The following is a 17,472-nucleotide window of genomic DNA, read 5'->3' as shown; positions in this document are numbered from 1 at the left end:
CTGTTTTTCACATGCTGTATTTACCTGTTATTCTGATAATCATTTGAGTATATGTCACTCTTCAAAAAGCTGTCAAAAACCCCATACGTGTTTTGATTAAATACCCTGAGCAAATACATAAATCATACCTCCTTAAGCACTCTGTACAGTCAGTTTTAATTTCCTTAGTCTCCCATTTCATTCCCCATGTGTGTTACTATACTATTACATACACTCTACCAGTGTTAGTGTTGTTGCACCTTCTAGTAGTAGATAATTTTTTTCTATTCCTTTTGAGATAAGTAATATATTTTGAGATACTATAGAGTGGAAGGAGTTGAGTAAATGTAATGAAGATACTGTTCTGCAACTGAGTAGGTTTCTCTTACTGATCAGGAGTTTTAGAATACTAGAACATTAGTGCTTTTCCACTGGTCAACATCTACTGTTTTCTGGCTTTAGATATTTTGTTTTAAAATTCAAACAGTTTTGAGGAAAAAAACATAACATATTTAAAATTGCGTCTATTCTACAAAAATAATAAGTTTCTGATGGTAGTGAGGGATTACTGTAGCATAAAGCATCCCATTAAAAAGACTTCCCACAATATGCTGTAAGGTTTACGTGTAGCTATTTGCTGTCAGGCATACCAGCAGCCACATACTAATGCAGCAAGTACAATTAGAAAGTTGTTAATCTGGGTTTCTCGCTGGAAATGGATTTGGTGGTTTCATTCGGTTCTGTATGCAGCAAATTTTGTATAAAAGGAACTGAATATGGTTCCTACAGTTGAATTTTTAAGACAACATTGCAAACCACAGAAATATAAAGAAGTGAGAAAATCCCTTAATTGCAACAAGTTCCCCAATGCGTAAAAGGACTATCTGGCAGAGAAAATTGGCAGTGTGCTGGTGATCAGATGTAACAGCTGGAACACTTCTATTCAAATTACTTTAGGAGTAATAAACCTAATAATTTATCCACGAACTGCTGTGATAGCTGTAATTCTGTTTTGTTAAAAATCTGTCTTCTCTATCCTTATTTATGCTTATATATGTTCCTATTTTGGCCTAGCATTATTACAAGTATGAAAGAGGTTAATGCTATTTTTTTTTTTACACATTACAAGATTTCTGTGTCAAAATATTTCCTCCAAAGTTTAGAATCATTAGAGTTTTATAATGATACTGAGAATTCTTTATGAATTGCTGCTTGTTGCTAGTTCATTTCCTTGTTAATTTTCTGTCTTTCAATCAATATCACTTACTATGTTGCTTGGTATGGTACATCTTGAAAAAGGCTGAAAATCCTAGTGAAACTGGAATGTTCCTCCACTTTCAATAGCAATATTTTGCTTGTTCAGATAGTTGGGGATTTTTGACCAAAATGTCTCTTAGAATGCTGCTTACAAATAAAAACTTATATTTGTTCATAAGCCCATAACCAGAGTAAATGTTAAAATTCACTTGACTTGGTTTAAATAGGATAACCAAAATGCAGGGAGGGGGTGAAAACAGAACACAACTAAAAGAGTCTGTGTTGCTGTGACTTTTTTAAAACTGTGGGTTAATCTTCAAAAGAGAATGGACACTACCATAATTATATCGGGCTGTTACTTGCAGACCTCATCTGTCGCAGGGCAAACACAACAGAAGATGACTGACTAAGCTAGGTTGTTTTTTTGGTTTTGTTTTGTTTTTTTTTTTTTTTCCTAGCTAAAGTGAAAAGAGACAGATATGGATACTTTTCCTGGTACCAGACAATTCTATGCAACACTTAAGTGTGCCTTACTTCATCCCTGGAAGCATTCAAGGTCAGGTTGGATAGGGCTCTGAGCAACCTGGTCTATTTGAAGATGTCCCTGCTCATTGCAGGGGGATTGGACTGGATGACTTTTAAAGGTCCCTTCCAAACCAAACCAAACCATTCTATGATTCTATACTATGTCTGTAGGCTCCGTTGCAGAGAAGACGTGGTCTGGGCATGATCTGTCCTCATTCAGATAGTCAGTGGAGTCTCCTATTTTATTCTACATTCACCCATCTAGCAAGTTCCTGACACAAAAATGGCATCTACGCTGCAGCCCTTCTGCAGTTTTATTATTACACTGTGTTTCCATTCAACACCTGCCACCCCCCCCCCCCCCCCCCCCCCCCGATTCTTTATATTTTTTTACCTTCCCTTCGATTATTTACTTGTTACCTTTCAAACAGCTGTCAGGTCAGGATTGAATATGAGACTACTGTATGTTTCAAATTGCAGTAACAGGACACATTTAAAAAGATGAAAAGTAGAATATGTTATAGAGTGAATAATAAAGGGGTGATGAACAGCAGTGGTAAATAAATATCTACCCTTCTTTTTTGATTCTTTCTGTTTGAAAGCAGTAGCAAAGAAAGAAAATGGTAAATGGTCTTTGAAGACATTTATGCTGATGTGTTAATTTGGCATCAGTGTTTCATTGTCACCAAAAAGGGTCACCTGGCTTCCCCCTGGCTTTTTATGCCTATCCTCTCCCTTGCTTTTCTTCTGAGTAAGTTTGGTATGGCCCGTGCTATGCCTACACTGGCACTAATGCAGGAACAAAGAAGTGGGACCGTCAGGAATGTGTGGAGACAAATAAGGGAGCTGGAGGAAGAAAGCCCCTTTTTGGCTGCAGCGTGGAGTATTCTGCAGTAAAATCTCTTTGGACCTGAAGAAAACTCTTATCAATTGCAATGTTTCCCATGCAGATTTCTGTGTCATATGAAGCATGACTTATGTTCAGTGTCCGAAATATCTTCTAGGAGTCTTGATTTCTGTAAAGAACTATGCTGTTTGAGTGAAATAGACTAAATCCTTCTCAGTATTTAATGATACAGTTGGATTTCAGGCAAGTTGAGGCACTTTAAAGATGTCTGAACTACAAAGGCTACAAAGTCCCACTTTAAGAACAAACAAAAGAGTGTTCAGAAGCAGCACCACCTATATTTGTGATGGGACATCATCCTGAAATCAACTGTGGCTTTTGAATGTCTGAGATCAAAACAAAAGGTGAGTAGGTTTAAGACAAAAAACAGTATCTTGCCTAATCAATGGTATAAAAATGAACAAAATGTGGTCACTGAAAATATTTTGTATCTGCTTGCACAACTGACATTTGTGAGCCTAGTGGCTTGTATGAGCTTGTGTAATTGATTTCCAAAGTGAAGCCGCTTCTTTACTGTTTGTTCCCAAGAAGCAGAGGTTAACACATGTATAGTCAGAAAAGAATAGAGCCAGCATAACTTCTCTGTTTAAATGTAGTATTAAGGACATGCTACTGTGACCTTCACTTCAGTACAAACACTTATCTCCAATTGTTTGTGTGCAGTAATTTTGAATTACTTAAGTTTTGGGGTTCCAAAGTTTACTTTGAGTCTGTGATACTCTTCAGAGCAGAGAATCTCCATTTTCATCTACTTCATACTGAAAGGTACAAGAGAAAGACACTGGTTTGCTTTGAGTATTAACATTTGGATAATTTTTTCTGTGGTTTTGAACAGTATGTCTATATGCATTGTTGGTGACTTATATCACTGTATGAACACTTTTGCTTAGCAGAATGCAAACTTAAGTTTTAGAGGAAATGCAAAAGCTAAACTATCTTTTCAGGGTTGTTTTTTTTCTGTTACAGAAGACATGAGGTGTTAGTATATCACTCTGTACTGATTGCCTTTTTGGGGAAGGTACTATTGTAAATTATATTACTCAGATTATTTAATGCTGTGAGAGTACTGGAACAATCTTGAGTTTTCCTCAATTAAAGTTTCGATAATAACATTGCCCAAGTAAGAGTCTTAATTGTCAGAAATAAACTAGATTGTCTAGATTAGTCACCTGATGTACAGTATTGTAAGTACATGTGTCATATATATGAATTGTCAAACAATCCATCTGATGACACTTTACTGATTATGCAAATACAATAAATGTAGACTTGATTTTCTTCTCTTGATCTTTATTTGCAGGTGACATCTACAAAGTATTGCTTACATTTTTACATGTGTATCCAGCCTGAAAACCTAAATCTTCTGTAAAGAGCAGGAATCTTTCAACATTACTTATTGAGTTATATAGAACTTTGTTTCTCTTTCTGTGCATCTCTTATAAAAACAATCCAAGCTGCTCCTTTTTAGACCTCTCAGTGAAATAGTTTTAAATGTAAATGGTTGATCTCTGAGTACATTATAAGTCAGTATTGTTCAACATGGCAGTTTATTGATGGTAGTCTTTAATTATGTCCATGCTGTCAACCTCTGCAGTCCTTATTGCTTTGTTGTTGATCAGATACAAAGTGTGAAGTTTTCAAAGCTGTAGAGATGAAAGAGTAAACATATTCAAACAGTTCATTCAAATATGCTTAAGGAAGAAAAAAAAAAAAAGATACTACTAGAGCATGCAGGGAAGCCAATGAAAACCTGAAAGTACTTTTTTCTTTTGATTACAGTGACAGCCTTAGAGTTGTATCACAGTTTAATCTTTATTTAAAATGGAAAAATGCCAGAGAAAGAGTGTGATCAAGTAGTTTATTAAACAATGGTAAACAAACACAGATTTACAGACCTGAACTTTGTTAGATACATGAACAAAGCTATAACTTTTCATAAGTGATTGCATGTGAAGTTTAAGAAAGTACAGTACAAGGCTTGCTTTTTTTTTTTTTCCCCATGAGCAATTGAATCCAAACTGGTTTAGCTTTCCATGTGATTGAAGTTGTGATTGCCACTGGAGGACTTTTCTACCAAGAGAGGAGGCAATAGGTTTTGGGTTTCTTCCTAGCTTTTACCTATGAATTCATAATAAAGAGAGATGTCATGGCTGATCCTCAGTGTATTCTCTGAAAGGCAACCAGCAAACTGTCAAAGGAGTAATAACTGAGGTCCTATTCAGCCATATTTTTGTTGCATATTTGTGTTCACTTGGATCCTCCAGGCATTCTAACCAATAAATATTGTCATCATCTCCACTATCCATACCCGAACATACCTTTTTCAGAAAGATTGTATCAACTTAAGATCTTTATTGAAATGAGAACACTTTGCACTAGCACTTTTGCTAGAGCATCAAGTGTTAACGTAATCAAGGAAATAGTGCAGCCCAGCTGCAAGAATGATATCACTTTATTTCTCTGATCTGTAGTGCCAAAATTTTTCTTGTACAGTGACATGTTTGTCCGTAAGCCAGTTTCCGTTTTCTTCTTACTGATGTTTTGGTACCTTGTGTGTTCTTTTTCAGTCATGGGGGCCCATTCTTACTTATTTCATGCTGTTTGCAGACAGGGTATGTTTCATGTTTATCTTAATATGTTCATTTTCCTGCTTTTGAGAGCAAGTTTATGAAAGTCATTTTATTAATAATTTGAGATATGGCTATGACAAATTCAGGAATGCAGTTGGTGCTCTCCTTTTACTGTCATAAATACAGTATTTGGGTATTGGAAATGATAGGCGGTGGGAAGGACTTTTCTGGAGGATGTCCTCAGTAATATTAAGCTTTGTCATGAATATTATTATTATTATTTTAAACAGAAATAAGCAAAGCAACACGGGGGACTCCCACTGTCTGTGAAATATAAGTCTATGAAATCACAGCCAGCATGGAGAAGGGGGGACAAACTGTTCAATCCCCTCATCTGTAAGGATGAGAAGTAGAGGGAGGGGACTTTGAGCCAAGTTCAAGCAAAAGTAAGTGGTGCAGTGTTGTGGATGCTGAAGTTTGCCTAATTTGAAGATGAGACTGGGCAAAGTTTTTCAGGAAAAATCTGCTGAGAGTTATTAAACATGCAAACCATGCTGGGTTTGGGGAATTCTTAAGCTGAAAGTGGTAGGAAGCTGGTTAGAGCATCATGGTGGGGAGCGTCATATTTGGTTGCCTTATTCCTGTATTCGTTCCTCGATATACGCTTTTGGCTACTGTTGGATAAAAGGTGCTGGACTACAGAGACTTTTGCTCTGACCCAGTAAAAGCTGTTCTTACACCATAGTTTCTTCTTGTGTGGGATGGAAAGACTGAGTGGATCACATCTTCAGCCAAACTCCCACAGCTGTTAATGCTAGATTTTTTCCCCCTATAAATTGTTAGTTCTTAATGTTAGATTGTTCCTAATAGTTAGAACAAAATATTTAAAAATCACAGAACAGCTAACAGTCCATTTAGACATTAACTAGTGTGCTGGTTTTGTTCTTTCCCACAACCATGGAATCTTTTCCACAACCATGAAATTTGCTGAATCAGTAGGCAACTAAAAATGAAATGTTAGATGACAATTATAATCTTGGTGATATTACAGATATACTGTAAATAAACACACCACCACCACACCCACACTCCCCGCCCCTTCCCCCCCCTTTGCTAGACATCTTCAGAAGAGGATGGTACTTCTGTCCTTGCTCCTGTTGTCTCTTTCCTTTCTGTTGTACTAAGAGGCAAAATGAGACTGTTCTTTTACTTCCGTAATGCTGTTTGCCCTCTGGATTTGCAAGGCTTCCTTGTTTTCTCTCCTGGTAGGCATGACTTCTGTTTCTGTTGTTACTGATCTTGAGCTATGGGTTTCAGAAATAGGAAGAAGCTGGGCAGCAAATCATATTTGGACAGTAGGAAAAGCAAAGATTCCCACTCCAAGCCCTTCTTTTCTCCAGCAGTAATGTTGGTCCCTCTCCTACCTTGCTAACTGAATAGTGTGTTTTTGTGAAGTTATGTGATAGAGGTTAGCTACCTTATTAGAAAACTCCAAAAGAGATGCCTTTGTTGTTGTGAATGATCTTTTTTTTCAGACAGCTTAATATGGCTGTTTAATACAATGATAAACAGAAGTTCTGTGATACACCAGAAGAGTAAATTGAGTCTTAGTATCAGGGAAACATTAAGATATATTATACAGAAGACCATTAATCCCCAACACTCCACCCTGGGCAAAAAATTTTGGGGAGGAGTGCTGCACTGGCAGGGAGAATTGTTCGTATTAATTTATTAGCTATGTTTGATTGTGACATCACTGTATGCATTACTGTTTGTAATAGAGAAGTTGGGAAACGCTCATCAATAGCACCAAAAAGCATTTAAGTGATATGTGTCTGTGCACTGAATCTGACTGAGATCTGTGAAATGTGCCAGTAAAGAAATAATTGTTTCACTGTGCGACAGATTTATTTCTGAAAATGATTAGTATTGAGAGCTGTGACAATGGTGTAGGTATCTGGATTTCTTATTTTTATTTGGAAAAATAAACAATTGGGTTTTTTATGACATTTAGATGTAGATTCTCATCAAAGCAGGAACTGAGCATCACTACTTTTTGCACATTATCTGGTGGCTTCTTTTGGCCAGCTTTCATGTCCTCGTTCCCTCTCTCCCTCCTTTTTTATTTTTTATAAAGTAATAAAGTAGAAAGCGACAGCAGGATCAGCTTAAAGTAACAAACATATTGGCTTTGATTTTTGTATGTGATACTGCAAATGCAACTTCCATTTTACATTACTGTCAACAGAAATCACATTAGTACGGAAGCAGCAGCCCTTGCTTTGGGATTTCCCCGACTGCTGTTTGGGGACGTTGTGTAAGGGAGGATGCCCTTCTCGAGCAAAGGGTCACTTTGCTGCTGAGTTCTCTTTATTTTTAGTAATAACATCCAATACAATTGAAAGTGGGGTCAAGGTGAGGCTAGGACACTTTCAAGAAAAGGACTAGGGAGAAACAACAAACAGATGTTCTTTGATGATAACTGTTGAAGAGAGAGGATTTGGCTGAGAGATCTGTAGCTTTCACTTGTTGAGAGCCTTTAACTTGAGCCAGTGGTGCTGTTTTTCACCCCCCAGAGTAGTAGTGTACCTGCTGTTGCTATCAAGCCACTTGCCAACAGTGGCATCTGCTCAGTGTAGACATCAAGAATTTGAATGTCAATATCTTTTCCTTGAAATGAATGGGAAAGTATTTGTCACTCAGCAGCAATCATTCTTCAAATAAAAGGTTAGCCAGACAGAGCCCTTAATCAAAGAGTCGGTCTTTTCTGTCAGCAGTGCCTTTTAAATAGCAATGATGAAGGCTGGCTGTCAGTGAATGACTTGATGAGCTAGGTGATTGATCTGCATAAATCATTTTCTTTTAACATTGTCAGTGAAACGTAAATTGGTGGGATTTTGGGGGGTATTAGCTATACTGAAATTAATATATAATATTTTAGCTGTGGCCTTAGTCTCAGAGTTTCCATTAAAGAGTGAAAATTACGTAGGGTCTTAGCCTATATTATCCTAATGATGAAGTATTATTGTTATTGCAATTACCATGCAAATTAAATTCAAAAGTTGAACATGTAACAGATTTTATGAGCTGCAAGAGAAATTCTGTTAGTAAAGGAATGAGGAGGAAGCTGTATCATTTAGTTAAATTTGCAGAAGCTTTTGATTTGAAAGAGAAAAATCAGGACTGTGGTTTAGAAGTATAAGCTTGAGATTTTAATCATGTTATCTGCTTCAAAAATAATAATAGAGGTAATTTCCACAAGTATTGGAAAATTTCATATACTGGAGGTTTTATTGTCACAGTAAAGTGCATTCTCTGTTAGTTTGCCTGCTTTAATTTCACTGCTTTTTATGTAGTGATTTTTTTGGTTTCCTTTTGTTTTCAGGAGTGTCTGGGGCATACATTTACTAGGCTTTTGTGATGTTGCCCAGCACGTGCTGCTCCTATTGACAGTAGCAGAAGTTCAACGGCTATCCCTACTATTAGTTTGAATTAAAACTGTGGAGTGAGGGAGACTTTCAAAAATGCAAATCACACCTAGCTATTTTTTGTGCTTTAGAAATCTCTTAATAAATACCAGTTTGGGTGACTGAGAGAAATCATTGTTTTTGAGGCTGGGAAATGTTGCCTACTCCAGATACAGTTCAAAACATCACTTAGTTACTTTTTTTCCCTGTCTTCAGATTAGTGTTTATTTTTGGAGTGGATGTTCAAACACCCACATGCATGCCTCCCCACCTCCACCCTGTCCCCAAAGGCCCGTAATGATCAGCCGGATGACACTCCTGGGTGTGAGGACCTATTCAACAGAAATATATATATATATACACACACATATGTGTGCTGCAAAAGACCTGTTTCAGAGAAATCTGTGTCCGTGAGGCTCATTGATCAGTTTTCAGCTTTTTATTCTTTATTTGTAAAAAGGTTTATTTAGATTATATGAGTTGCTCCTGCTATCCCTACTCCCTGCCCTCCCCGCCCCCATAATACAGGACCTGAGCCAGCAGGACTGAGAAATACAATCAACATCAAAAAAAAGGTTCTTTCCTTACCCTCCTCCCCCCACTCCCCATTTGAAAACCTAATTTTATTGATTAGGTATCAAAGTGTTTGAAAATGTACTTTATATGTCTTTATGCACTGCCTGTCTACTTGATACATCAAATAAATTGTTTAAAAGGACATTGTTGACCTATTTAAATTGTAACATTTGCATTTCTCAAAGGTAATTCCCAGCTAGCATTCTTGGATAACTAGACATACATCTGGCTAGGTAGGAATGGAGTTTGGATGTGTACAATTGCCTCATTCCTGGCAATGTGTTCTCAAGTATCCGAATGTGCAGTAGTAATGAAACCAAGTGTGCATGCATTATAAACTACATGCACAGGCATCACTTGAAGTTGTAAATTTATATTAAGCATATTCTTTGAGACTTGCCAAATCATTCTTGTGCACCTGGAATTTTTTCAGTTTCTGTATTCACTCTGGGATCTACACTTTGTAGCAGATAGAGGCTTTGGATAACCATAGAGGCATTATACTCTTGATTTTCAGACTTGCTATGGACAGGTACAAGTGATTATGGGATTTGCGGGTGTGAACTTGGCTGGAGAAAATCTATTCTGTCTGTGACGTTGTTTCATTTATATAGGGTTTTTTTTGTGCTTGTTCATTTTTTGGTTTTTTTTTTTTGTTTTGTTTTTTCCCCCCAAGACTGATGTATTTAAAATGCAGTTTGGAGTAATTGTCGCTGAATAGTAAGTAACTGTATAAGTAGTTGCAAAATGACTGTTGAAGCTTATTTTCTATGTTGTTCTCAATTTAATTGTATTTCTTTTGAGCCTCTTAGCACATGTGGCAAAAGCTGGATCTTGTTGATCCTATCCAAGTGCATAACCCTTTTGTCCTCTTACTGTGTTTGGTGTTACAAGCCAGAAGCATCCAGTTTGGCTGCAGATCTTGCTGTTGACTAAACTGCTGATCCAAATGACAGCAGCAGTCTTATTATTCTGTGGTTTAGCTTTGTTTACATGCCCACGATGGACTTTTGATATACCAAACTTTATCTAAGATTTTATTTCATCTTCAGCAAACAATGCAATAGTTTACTGAATAGTTACTACATTGCCAAAGTACTTAAATTCCACAGTCTTTGTTTATACTCTATCAGTTATTGTGTTTTTTCCTTTTACTAATAGCTGTTCTTGCCAGTATCCTGCTAAGTTTTGCTCAAGTTTTTAAACCTGTCACTTCTCTCCTATCACTTATTTGTTGAACCTTTGATTGTTACGTCTTTATTTAGAATCAATGAAGAAAGCTCCATGACAAAATATAAAACTTAAGGCTGCTGCTTATTAATCCAAGATTTTCCGCAGCTGCTTTCTTCCAGTCCTGCTCATGCAAGTCTGTCTCTGCTTAATTTGAAAAAGAGTGAAAGACAGTGGTAAATATCCTTTGATTCTGTTACTCTCTTGAACCTTTCTGTTCAGTTTTGCTGGTGGAATTTGTGCAATGTGCCCTGCCTCTATAACAAGTTTGCTGTTATTCTTTGGGGTTATATTGCCATTAGCTATCAGATTTCATCAGGCATTTAAAGCAGTGAAGTTGCTGAATAATCTCTCTCTTGGAGGCAAAGAAAGGAAAAAAAGCTTCAAAATGAATGGAGATGGTGGGGGTGATTGGGAGGAGAGTATTGCACAGCAACTTGACCGTGATGCAAGAATAAGGCAAGTAGCCAGTATGAATAGGGAGGTAGGACTGCTTATTGAGCTCCTTCCCTGCTGAAATCTGTGTCTATAGTAGAGCCTTTAAAGTTACTGTGCTACATATGAGACAAGTTCTACCTTCAGATGCTTGTGCATCTTCACAACTAATTGAGAGTTGCATGCAAGGATAGGATAACAGAACCCAGCACTAAAACTGCTTTTGGTCATTAGAAGTGATGATGAGAATAGTTAGTTTGGGAAGAATCTTGGAATGGCTTTATTGTTTATGTATTTGGACAATATCTTTTAATGTCTCTACTCTGTTTATATTGCTGCTTATTCGATCTGAATGGATATTTTTTTTTTGTCTGTTGTGCCTCTCAGTGCAATGGCTGTTCACTCCTATGTACCAGAAGAAGCAGCGCTGCAATTGTGTGTGTGTGCCTAATCCTCTAAGAGGAGCAACAGTACCCGCTCTGCCTGCTTTGTTTCTCCTGCTCTTAAATGGTTCTTCTGGGGGATGGCTCTTCTGGACTGACCTTCATACTCGTTTGCGTGATTTTGACTTGATATGGATACCTTGTGGTGGTGTTTTTCCTTTCCTTTCCCCCTCCCAAATGTGGACACTAGCTTTTTTGTGGGAGGTTTGATTGGCTCTGCCATGTGCATAAGGTCCACCTGAAGTTGAATAAATGTTCTTGTAGCAAATCCATGTATTGTTAGCTCTTATGATGTGTCCTGTAATTGAAACTTTATGGATTTTAAATATATTTGGAATTTTAGATAAATACATCTTAAGAGACGAAATGAGCTACTTCTCCCTATGAAGGTGTCCCTTCTAGGATGGCCCTGCCCCCTTCAGTTTACCTGGGAAAAGCAAATGTAGGCAGTCCAGTCTGACATAACCCTTGAGGATCCTCGATGGATCCTTGACACACAACTGATAATTGTTAGATTTCTTACCCATAATTAATTTCAATGAATGAAGATACTACACCGTGTTTAAGAGTTTGTAATATTTTATCTGTAGCAGCCCATAAAAACTGTAAATACATTGATTGCTTTTGCTGGATGTGAAACATAGCAAGGTCTGGTAAAGGTTTTCAATTTTAATACTAATATCTTTAATACTTTCTTCATATAAATGTTTGTATTATTATACTTTTATTTTATAAAATAATATGAAATATGTTTTATTTCCTCATCCAGTCACCTGTTCCATCTTGCATACTGCTGTATCAACATAATATGAAAATGGAAAGAATTGTTTTGGGGAGGATTTCTTTTGAAGAAGAACAAATTGTGTATTTTCTTTTCATAAAAGCACATAACTAGTTATCTTAGCTGGAATAAAAATTGGTAATCATAAAATATAATAATTAATGTTTTATCCTAAATAATCAGATTGGCTTGGTGTGTCATATGCAAAAGAAAATGAATAGTAACTATGCAAACCTGGTAGTTTGCATTTGTAAACTTAACTGTGTTTTCATAGCATTGTGTTTTACACATTAGCAAGAAAAACAACTGGTAACTTTAAATACTGATAATAATTTTGTGCAGCACAGCACAATTCTTTCTTGGAATCTTTACATTCCCATTTCTTGCTTGTTTAGAACATAAATGTGCACACGTGTGTGTAGGCGTCTGTACAGTAAGGCAACATTTGAGCATGATGTATGTGGTATCCATGGTACAGTTTATAGCAATATTTTTATATTTTGAACCAATATTAAATTAATTAATCTCTGAGTTGTGACAGATTAAATATAGTGGGAATTTGCTTACACTATACCTTCTCTGTATCTTTTTTAACACAGTAATTGTAGGTGCCATATAAGGAGATATTTCTGTTTGTATGCATGTCCATGTTCTCATCCTCGTTGTTCTTTCATTAACTGAAAATCATATATTAATTGAAAAAATAAAGCACAGTGTTCAGAATAAGTCAACCCGATCATTATTTCAGTATAGTAGCACATGCAATCCTAAATTTGAATACTTCATTTTTTAGCAGATGAATTATAAGCAATAAACTGTAGCACCTCATCAAAATTCCTGTTCAGCAGCGACCCTCTGATTTTAAGGCCGTTCCTGGCCTAACAATCTGGTCACTTCAATCAATAATTCATCACATGGCTTTTTATAAACTGTTTAAAATGAGGTTGAAAGCTAATTGATAAGCTTGCTTTCATTCAGCCCAGCAAAAGGTAAGTAAGTGTCTTCTGGAAGTGGGCAAAGTCCTCTTAAAAGATCACTTCCTACCAAAAAACCTAAAGGGTTGCACAGATGTGTAGTTAAGTATTCATTATGAACATGCAAATAATGCTGTCCCAAAGGAACATTCTTTGATTTTTGAAACTGCTGTTGCTTTATTTGGTAACTGTCATGAAACATGCCTTTGCATTCATAAAGTGTCTTTCTGCAGAGCTCTCACAGAGAAGCAGAAGAGACCGTAGGAACAGCCAGTTTTCCCCATTTTGTGTAGACATGACATAAGTTTTTAGACAAAATTATGAGCATCTGAGAAATTAAATAAAACTAAAGAACTTTTTTTTTTGAGTTGAGGATGGTTAAAATGCTGAGTTAACTACTTGTTTTTACCATGTCTTTAATTTTGATTTCTACTGACACAAAAAGGTATGATAAACACAAAATACCAGGAACAGTAATAAAGAACCCTATGGTTTCACAGGCTTGTTTTACCAAGACTTGGTACTGGACTTTAGTTAATCTTGGCAATGGAGGAATTGTCTCTCTGAGGGCTATTTTGAGAAAAAGATGTTACCTCTAGATAATAGATCCCAAGCTGCAAAGTTGGGTTTATTTGATTCAATTTTATTTTTGGAGGGCAGGGAGAAGCAGGCTGTATGGGCCTACCAATGCAAAATGCTGAATGTTCTCCAGTAAAAGTAATGCTATTGCTTAACAACAAAAGGCTTTGTAAAACCTGGGTCACCTCAGTAACTGGGTTTATAACAGTTCTGCAAAAAGTTATAGGAGAAGCTAAAGTGAGGTGGGAGACTGGGAAAAAAAGGTTGGGGAAGAGGAGAAGGAAATAAGCAGCTTTACCAACAAAAATACTACATGTCTGTAACTGTTCCCTAAATTCTGGTAGCTTTTAGTGCCTTGCTGACAATCTAGCTTCTGTAGCAGGTGCTCTTTCAAGTCCTTTGATCTACACCCCTACTCATTTTCTAGTGTATTAAGCATTGGTTACTGCTTTTCCACAACCTTGGCAATTAAATGTGTTTTGTTAAAAACAATATCTGTGTTGATAATCGTCAAAGTACTACTTGGAATCTTGTAGATGTAACCATTTAGAGACAAAAATATTCTGTGGTTTTAAAATCCATGAAAATGGATTACACGACATGCACTGTTCTGGGAGAGCACTTAAAAAACACAGATGGTTCTTCCTACATGATGCAGTTGTGATTCTTTTTTTTTTTTTTTATTTGCTTGGTTTGGGTTTGAATTTTCTCTCCCTTCTTGGAACACTTGTCACCCAAGGATTTAAAAAAGATTACTCGTATTGTTAGAATATCTAGCTCGTTTGTCCTTCTAGTTTGTTAGTGGTTTTTAACGGGCACTGTGAAAATGTAAAAAAAGAAGCTGTGTTTCTGTAAGGCGTGTAGCTGCGTGTTACGAAAATGACTTTTACGTCTTGGTCAAGGTTTGTGAAAGTGTATGAGAGGAGAGTTTATAAATTGTCCACATTAAGAAGAAATCTTGTCCTTTTATACTTGACAGTAGATATTTCGCTGAGATTATGTTCTGTTTGAAATGTCAATGCTCAGTTGTCCTTTTTTGATTCCTAGGGTAGTTGTGTTGGCTAGTCTAATATTATAAGGAAGGCTTGTTAGCTTGCTAGAATGAAGTAATATAAACCATTCAAAGGGCTTATGCTTAAAGTTGTATCTTCACTAGATGAGTCGTGGTCACATTTTGTCTGTGACGGGATCTCTTGAATGTTGTATCGTGTAAAAGAGCAATTCTAACTTTTTTTCTGGCTGTGAAGTGCTATTACTACTGTTGGTGGCATTCTCTCCCCTGCTACCACCTCTAAGATGAAGCGCTTCATCTGACATTGAACTCAAATTTCTCATATAGCAATTTGTTGAGGGGCAAAAATAAAGGCTAATCTTTTATTCAGGGCTAGAACTTCCAACTGAAGAAAGGCAGAAGAAAACCTACTCTGTTAGTTCTGTCAACAAGAGTTAAGATTTGTAATACTTGTGGCTTCATGTTTTGTATACTTCTGGTTAAGATACTGAAAGAAACACAGTGATATTTAAATGAGCACTTATGGAAAACTGAGTGTAAAGATTGACGTTTCTTATTCAACAGATCCACTCCCTCTTTGCATCATGAATGTGTCCCTCTTATGGCTTAAATGGGCGGCTGCTTCCAACTCCTTTTAGTTATGTGGAGCTCAGAAACACGCAAGAGCATGAGCTAGAGTCTAAGCTAAATTATGAGTGGTTTTATACTTCAGCTGATGTGGGAACAGAAAAGAATTGAGCTTGACTTTCAGATCCAGGGATCACTTTGCATGGCTGTCAATTACCGAAGAAACCTGTGTAATAGTTACTGAAGAGTTAAGAAGCGTAGAACGCCACAGGGCCGCTTAGCAGTTGCTTCTCAAAGGGATGTGGCATTGTGGGAGGTGGTTTAATGGGCATGGTGGTGTTTGTTGATGGTTGGACTTGATGACCTTACAGGTCTTTTCCAACCGTAGTGATTCTGTGACATTTATACCTTCATAGCAAGATTTCCTGGAGTAAACAATGCATTGGATGTCCAAAGTTAGGTATCATATGAAGTCTTGGCTTTGCAACTACTAACCAGCTACCTTCTTTAAAAAGACAATATCCTTTAGGGTCCGAAGGAAAATACAACAATTTGTGGCAACTTTGAAACTCCTCACCAGGTTGGTTTTGTTCCGATTCCCCTCCCCTGTCCTGTCAGCACTGTAGTTCTTTCTTTACAGTTTCATAACTAGCCATGGTACAAAGGCTAAGATTACTTTACAGCTGCAGTTGTAAACCAAGCTTTGTAAGAGATGTGCCTGTTCTCAGAGCATGCTTTGTGTTATTTGCCATTGGAATCCTTTGTCTCTCTATGCCAATTAAAACATTCAATTGAAAGAGTTCAGAGTAAATGGAAATGGCTTCTTAGCACCACTCCTCCAGTATTCAGAACTGTACTTAACTGTGACTTTACATTGTCTCTTTTTGCTTGAAAAGATACATGCAAATGTTATTCCAGGATCAGTTTAATTCTGGTACAATTTTTTGTAGGATTATGTCAATAAAAAGTTATGTATCAAAAAAGCCAGCTTTATATCTTCATTGGACTTCAGCTGGAAATTATATACATTTAAAAAAAAAAGCAGCAAGCAAGACTATAGCTTTAAAAATTGTTGTGAGGGGAGGGGGCATACTGTACGTATAATCATGTTCATGTATGCATACATACATACTTGATATGGACAGGCAGTCATATTTTCTTCTACACAGATCAATCATTGTCTTTCAATTCCTGTCTTGTCTGGCATCTACTGACCCATGCTTTAATTCTGTCAGGTCAGAGATATACGGGCCTTTGTAGTGTGCTTGTACTTCATGTCATGTCCCAGTGTTGTTGTACATCTTGTTTCAGAGATATTTTGCTGTAATGTTCTGTGACCTTTTCCATTGAGTGTGGCAGTTGGAGAGCCACTCAGTGAGGGAAAATTGAGCTGTTTTATTCCTCCCTAAGGAGCCTCATGTTTCCTTTCCACCATTCATTTGAAAGCTATCATTTTCTTGATTTTATAGCTGAAAAACACCATTGATTCACTGGATGCTAGATGCTAAGAGTCCTCCTATTGACATGCCTATTGACAGTTTTCAGTATATTCTGTGTCTAATTATCACTCTTGGCTAAATGATACACCTTGTGGACTTGAGAGATGGAGTCAATAGTTCTCACTGTATTGTTCTAGCAGCCCCTATTGAGGTTGGTGTCAAAGCACTGTGATTTATGCAATCAGAAAGAAAATTTCTGTTGGTGTACTGCATAATTAAACAAAGTACAGAGTGACTGGTGACAAAACCAGGTCTGCCAAAGTCATCAGCAAATGAGAAAAGATCTCTACAGTAAATGGCTGAGACATTGAAGAATCTCTTTTGGCATCTTGTGTTTTTCAATTTTGAAGTGTTCGATTTCCCCCCCCCCCCACCCACCCTTCTTGGTATGTTGGAGAGGTTTTTTTCTGCTTTCCATCTCTTCCATTAGGTAGTATTAAAAACTAAGCATATTAATTTATGTTTATGTTAGTAAAGTTATGGTGCTAATGCTATTATAGATGGGGGTATTGGTACATTTTACATGATCACTTTTAAATAAAGAATTAATTATGTGGCTTGCACACTGAGACAAGGAAGCAAAGTGACTGTTCTTGGATTTTGGAAAGTGAAACTGTTAGCATTTTACCTGCATCTAGTTGTTGGCCATTAATGCTTAGAAATGTTGGTTT

At 36.9% G+C, this 17,472-nt stretch overlaps 1 protein-coding gene across 1 annotated transcript in view; it reads left to right on the top strand.

The window, feature by feature from the left end:
- Positions 1–17,472, top strand: part of LRMDA (leucine rich melanocyte differentiation associated) — a 687,940-nt gene that overhangs the window by 205,885 nt on the left and 464,583 nt on the right. The window lies entirely within an intron of this gene.

Source organism: Gavia stellata, chromosome 9, assembly GCF_030936135.1.
Source record: "Gavia stellata isolate bGavSte3 chromosome 9, bGavSte3.hap2, whole genome shotgun sequence".
NCBI lineage: Eukaryota > Metazoa > Chordata > Aves > Gaviiformes > Gaviidae > Gavia > Gavia stellata.
Note: the sequence above shows the minus strand (reverse complement) of the source record. Positions and strands in the feature narration are given on the sequence as shown.